The sequence below is a fragment of the Carettochelys insculpta genome, chromosome 3 (genome assembly GCF_033958435.1).
Source record: "Carettochelys insculpta isolate YL-2023 chromosome 3, ASM3395843v1, whole genome shotgun sequence".
NCBI lineage: Eukaryota > Metazoa > Chordata > Testudines > Carettochelyidae > Carettochelys > Carettochelys insculpta.
Window position 1 is genome coordinate 128,898,956 of NC_134139.1, and position 7,418 is coordinate 128,906,373.

The window sequence follows — 7,418 nt, forward strand, 5'->3', positions numbered from 1 at the left end:
GGTCCCTTCCAGGTCTAGTAGTAGTACATGATCGTATGATTCTGTGTGTCATTGCAATATTTGTTGCTTGCACCTGTTTAAACAAGTTCTCTGTGGAACTAAATAATCAATGCAGCAGAAAGTGTCCAACACCCAAAGGTTTTTAATGGTTCTACTTTTCAGATTCTATGATTCTCATATCTTCAAAAATTAAATTGCACAGTAAAAACTATCTATGCACCCCATGCCAGTGGCAATCCCCATGGACCCCTAAGGATTGCTCCCTGGTGTGCTGATCATGCCACTGACACCCATATTATTGCTCTCTGGGGCTCCCTACCATCCTGTCCTGCTGGGACAGAACCTTTGGTCTCTCCCAGACAAGATGCAGAGTAGAGGTTGCTGCTCCTCTGTAGAGCAACACAGGCACTGACTCATTTCAGCAGTTGTAGGGCACAGCACCCAGGAAACCCAACCCCCAAAACTGCAAATAAATCTGTCTCTGTGTGCACAGAGACAGCTTATGAGGTAAGCCTCCTTTATCAAAGAAAGGGAGATATACACCGTGGTGGATCCTCAGGTAATAATTATTTACGCTGGGCTTCATCCTAAAAGAGTTTTTAAGTGTAAACAGTAGGTTTTAAGTGACAGCAGACAGGTCAAAATAAGTCACTGAAATGAAAAGAAAACTTATAGCTAGTCCTAACTCCCCTAAGAAACTTATCATGGGTGGATTCTTACTATAAATAGCTGTTCTCATGTCAAGTGAAATCTTGAAACCAGAACTTCTCTTTACTCAGATTTGGGTCAACAACCTCTCATAGTCCTTTGTTTCCTCTTTGGGTGTGTCAGGTAGATTCCGAGGCAGGCTGAAGACCAAAACCTGATAGCTTCCTATTGCTTAAATAGATTCTCCCATGGGGCATGAAATCTTTGTCCTATAACCTCTCCCATCCATGGAAAAAACACTGGATTAAAATGGCTTTCAGTAACAGGTGGTATGGTCACATGGTCTTCATAGCACCAACCATCTTCTAGATTTACAGGAGAAACAAGGCTTTTTACACGTTGTTAAGTTGATCACCCAGGGGCTGGGGTTGCAGGAGCATGAATAATGGCTTTCGTTAGCACATTTAAAACTATAAACAGGCTTACATTTCAAATTTCTAACTTCACATAGAAGAATGATACATACACCAAAAGAGAAAATGCAGGTCCAGCAGATTGTAACATAAAAATTGATAGCTTACAGGAGGTATTTTATCCAAAGCATCCATAAGCCAATTTTCATAAAGCATGGGGAAACCATTACTCTACCGCTTAGTACTTTCATAGTGATTTTCATCCAAGCATCTCAATGCACATTAATACAGGGAGTCCCCTTTACAGGTCCTGGCTAGGGACTGCGAAGTTGTGACGTATAGCTAAAAAACATATAATGGGGAATTTTCGCCCATAGGAGTACATGTAAATACAGGGGTTAGGGCCCTCATGCGGTAATGGCACCCAAATGTCTTATAACAGGAAATTTCCTTCCATAAAAATGCACATAAATACATTGGGATAGGGACCAAGTCCTTTAAGTTTTCTTGTTTTAATGTCTGTTAGCAATGGAACACATATACTATGCATTAAAGCATTTTTAATGCAAAAATTCATAATTCAAACACACAGTTTAAAGGATTTTAACCTTAAAACCCAGAGGGTCCTGCTTCAGTATGAATTAAAACATTTTTAATGTAAGAAATCATAAAATCAGACATTCATTTTAACCCTAAAACCCAGAGGGTCCTGCTTCAAATTCATTGGGGAACATTTTCTTCATTTTCTTTTTAAAGAAAGAATCAACAGTTGTCTGCTTTGCTGTGTTTTGCTTTGCTTTTAATATTTCTCAGTAACAAGCCATAGATTCTCTAATGCTCCTGGCCACCATTGATGAGTGGTCAAAAAGACTGTCACATCTTTGCATGATTCTATTGCTTGTTCAACGTGGTTGAAAATTTCCTTAAAAGACTGAATTGTGAAGACTGCTTTCTGTTCAGAATCGCCCTCTTCTTTGCTATCAGATGTAACAGAGAGAAAGCCATGCTAGTCTATATACTAGTGAAACAAAAAAGCAGTCCAGTAGCATTTTAAAGACTAACAAAATAATTTAGTAGGTGATGAGCTTTCCTGGAACTTTTCCTCGCAACAAAGCCTGTTGCCAACTTTGTCCACATATCTATTCTGGAGATACCATCACTGGACCTAACCAGGTTATTCACAGAATCACGGGCACATTCTCATGTTCCTCAACTAACATCATATATGCCATCATGTGCCAACAATGCCAGATTTTTTGTGTATTGGACAGACTTCAAACTCTCTTCGACAAAGAATTAATGGGCATTAAGCAGACATAAAAACACTCCTGATCCACAAGTTTGCATCTTACTGAAGAGCAATTTTCAGAACACTTTGGAAAGAGAGGCTGCTGAACTCTCTTTTACATTCAAATTCAACACATTAACATGTGGTTTGAACCGGGATGGGAATTTTTTAGGTCATTATAGGGGCTCTTTTGCATACTTGGCTTAATCTAATTCTTGACACCCCACTCTTTTCGCCTCTACTCTCTGATTTGCTTACCTTGATAATATTTTTCTGATTTGTCAACCTTGATTACTATTTTTGGTTCTCTGTACTTTAAATATTGAGTCTGTTCTGGTATGCCTATGGTCTGAAGAAGTGGGTCTGTCCCACGAAAGCTCATCACCTAATAAATTATTTTGTTAGTCTTTAAAGTGCTACTGGACTGCTTTTTTGTTTTGATACTATCAGATGTAGTTTCGTCTTCAATACCATGCATGGCCAACTCTAACAGATCATCGTTGCTCAGACACAAACCATGCGACTCCAGCGACTCATTAACATCATTACCTTCCACTTGAGGAGGAGGCGCTAAAGGAGATTGTGGGGCAAGTGGCAGAATGCAACTGCCTTTGCCTGCCTGTTCAAAGGCCTGGTTGCCTGAGGACACCCAGCCTGCACTCCTGACGAGGTCTACGGCAAGGTGAAGGAGCTGTGGCAGGCCTATGCCTGGGCTTGGGACTCCGCTGTCTGCTCATTGTGTATCTATGACACAGAGATGGGGACACTGTGTGTGTGTGTGTGTGCGCGCGTGCACACACACTCTATGTACGACTGTGGTACAGTGTGTGTGTTTTGTGCAGTGACTCGGTGTGTATGTGGCACACAGACTGGGTATGTAAAACTTTGTGTGTGTGTGTGTGAGAGAGAGAGAGAGAGAGAGAGAGAGAGAGAGAGAGAGATGGCTTCTGGAGAAATCTTAGGAACAGTGCACTGTGTCTTTAAGAACAACAAGAAGTCTTGTGGCACCTTATAGATTAACAGATATTTTGGAGCATAAGCTTTCATGGGCAAAGACCCGCTTCATCAGATGCTTCTGTTAGTCTATAAGGTGCCACAAGACTTCTTGTTGTTCTTGAAGCTACAGACTAACATGGCTACCTCTGTGAAGCATTCATCCTGTTCACCATTCATACCTGAGATTGGAGCAGCTCTCCTGTGTATGTCTCAGCCCCACCCTTACTCTGCAGAGATGGACAACAGGGGAAGGAGAACACCCTGATAACACACCAATATCATCTTCCCTTCCACCCTTCACCCCCTAGCAGGAGGGTCCTGGGAGCAGCTTGCCTGCAGGATGGAGGAAGGAGGGCAGGAGCAGCTGAACACATGCTGTAGCTGCTGCTGCTGGCGGTATGTTCACTCTGCTAATCAGTTGTGTGGGTCAAATTTGGCCCATTGACTGTATTTTGTCCACCCCTGTGTTAAATGTTCACAGAAGTTGTCTTTAAGTGGTCAGAGATTTTTAACCATCTCACACAATCAACTGTAACGATAGTGAAGGAGATGTTGTCTTCACTTCCTTGAGTGCTCGTAGAAGTTATTTGTCTAATTTAAAAAAAATAGTAAAGAGAGAATGAACTCATAAAAAGGACTTTGGAGTAACAATAAACAGGTTTCAGAGCCCAGGCTAAAATCAAGGATGGAAATTCATCCTTCTCTGGGCGATGACAGGTTGTTTTCATCTTTCCTACATACTTGGCTCAATCTAATTCTTGACCTTCCCCCCGCACCCCTCCACTCTCTGATTTGCTCACCTTGATTATCTTTTTCTGATTTGTCCTCCTTGCTTACTGTTTTTGGTTCTCTGTGTCTTAAATATTGAGTCTGTTCTGGTCTGGCTACGGTCTGAAGAAGTGGGTCTGTCCCACGAAAGCTCACCTAATAAACTATTTTGCTAGTCTTTAAAGTGCTACTTGACTGCTTTTTGTTTTTCTACATTTTGTTTTTACATTTTCTTACCTTGCTTCATTTTGCTTAAACCTTCCATAGAGATGGAACATTGTGTGTTTTTTAGATGTATAATATTGGTAGTAACAAAAATACCTTTATTAGGTGCATAGTTAACATATATACAGAGCATCTTATTTCAGATCAGTCTCTCCCTCTAACCTAAAACCAATGGCCTCTTCCAACTGTCAGATCCCTAGAGATTTTTTTAAAGCTACGTCTCCTTCTTTTATTTTATTTTATTCATTTTTTGTGGCTCAGATTTATTCTCTCTCTCGCTCTCTTTCAGAATGTATTAACAGTTTTTGATAATTCTTTTAACAAGTCTCCTTTGATGCAATGACTGCCTGTATTATTGGAGTGGTTCTTAGTACTCAAAGAAATAATGCCATTTTCATTGTCTGCTGCTTATGTCCCTGTATTATAGCATTTCTTCATTCAGCTGAGTCTGGCCTTGCAGGTAACAATTGCAAATGTCTCCAATTTCATCCACCCACTTGACTATTATTGGCCATGACATCATAAAACTGAAGTGCTACCTCTTTTGTTACAGAGGCTTCCTGACCCCATTTTCTATCATTATAGATACGTACTCTATCATTTGGTTTCAAATACAGTAGTGCACGTGATCCTATATCACAATAAATCTTTTGATACAACCTCAGCTGATATGTATCTTATTTGTTCTTTATATCCTTCTTTAAAAATAATCTGTTTTTAAGGGTTCTATTAAATAACTGTGCAGATGAGAAACCTGTAATGGCAACGTTGGCGTCCTTTCACACCAACTCGTTATTTCATATGATGATGTGTTTTAACTTTAGTACTTTCACTTTGTTTTCCTCCATAGACTTGCTATTTTTAAAAACCTTTTTGTTACATGGTCAATATTCACATCAATTTGTGTTCTTCCTAAAAGGTACAACCATTACTGATTATGAGGAGTAGTTTGGCAAACTCTCACAGCTTTGGCTGGTCTAACATTTTTTTTTTCTTACACTGACAATGTTTATTCCATCACAATGTGAGCTTTTATCATGGCTTGGCTAGATACTGGAAATTAGATATATAACTTCTTATTGTTAGATCTGTCAGAATGATTCAAAATTCTCTTCTTCCATTTAATTCATTTAGCGAAAGTGAAACCTTTCAAATGTTTAATTTCTTTTGGATACATATTACTCCTCAATTTTCAAAAAGACAAACTCATAGTTCATTCTTTGACACGAAACTCAAATGATGTAGTGAACTTGTTTCAGTACCTGCAATATTCACTTTTGTTCATCTTCCTCATAAGCAGATAGATCCCAATGTCCTCAAAAGTAAATCAAACTCTAGTTTAAATTTTTGAGAGCTTTTGAAAGCATTAAATCCAGGGTATACGTAACAGGAAAAAAAAAGACAAGAGAGGACCCGGAAGTTACCTGTCCTTAGCAGAGGTGGAATGTCCCTGGACCAAAGAGCTAGAGAGCACCAACTGCACGACACCAGTCTGGCTGGTGGGACGGGAGCAGAGGCTTGCTCATGGGCCCCACTGCACAACTGGGGGCAGTGTGCACTGTCCCATGGCATGGAGCAAGACCAGAGGTGGGGAGCATCACTGACAGCCCCATAACTAGGAGCAAGGCTGGGGCAGGGACCCTGGCTGGCAGGCTGGGAGTGGAGCCCCTCCTTCCCACTGCAGCCCTGTGGTAGTTGCCCTGAGAGGAGTGGAGGCTCCCTGGCAGTCTGGGGGCAGGGAGTGGGGCAGTGGCCAAGAGGGGAGCCCAGCCAGCAGGTGGGTGGCTCCCCAGATGAGCCTGGAGAACTGACCTCCCCTGGTCTGGCAAATTCCTTGTTCAGAACCATTCAGGTCCTGAGCATGACATACCAGGGAGGTATAACCTTTAGGACCAGTTAATGAAGCAAGTTAATTTGGACGTGTCTTGTTCATGGCATGTGCTGTACAAGTGTGAATATTAAAGGCAGGGAAATTGCACTTGTAATGTACTAAAGTAATTAAAGTATAATGTACGCACAGGATTTGTACTGCATATGCTCTATGCTAAAAGTATTAACTAAGAGTGTGAGAAGGATAGTTAAGCACATGACTGTTTTGTCTGGATTACTCGTCTGTGATGGCCTTAATTGAATAATCTTTTTCTACGGAATTTCCTCATTTTTGGTGCTATTGTCCATCTCCCCTGACCTATGTGAGAATTTTTTTCTAAGGGTGCAGGTAGAGTGTCTCCCTGTATCTTTCCCAGCACTTTTTGAGAAATTTCAGCTGGCTGTCCCCACTAAAGGTGAATAAATAGACTTTTAGCTATCCTAAAAGGTCAACTGCTCACAATCTCAGACCATTTAATGAAAATTTCAGTATATGTATAGCATTAAAAATATGGACCCCAATCATGCTCGCTTTGAGATAGTCATCAACCTTCTCACTTCAGGCTGAGTCTACGCTACTAAATAACTTTAAAGCTGTGTACTTCAAAGTGTAACTTTGAAGTAAGCAACTTTGAGGTAGAACGTCTAGACATAAAAACATCCTGGCTTACTATGAAGTAGGCTCCCCCCTACTTTGAAGTAAAACGTCTACACACAATTAGCCTGTACTTTGAAGTAAGTGGCCAGGAAATGATGCAGGCATGGGGTCGCGTGGCCGACAAACCCTTCCAGGCTCGCAGCCAGCCGATCCCTTAAAGGATCGCTCCCAACACCCCCACCCTCCACGTGCTCAAGGTTGCCAGGCTGTGGACAGCAGCAGAGCATGTGCTGGGGAGAAGAGCTGCACACCATGCCCGCTCCCACCCTCCCTGAGGATGAGGTCCTCTCCACCCTGGCCAGCCTGCTGACCATGTTGGTTGCCCAGCTTTTTCAGCAGTGCGGCTGGGTCACCTGCATGAGACTCAGCCTGCAGGCCCTGGCCATGGCCCTGCTCTCCTTCCCCCCCCAACCCACCGATCTGGCACTGGTGGGCCTTCGCCACCAGCACTGAGTGGTGGGACTGGCTGGTGCCGGAGGACTGGGATAATGAGTGGTGGCTGAGGAACTTTCACATGACCCACCAGACACTCAAGGCCCTCTGCCACTGGCCT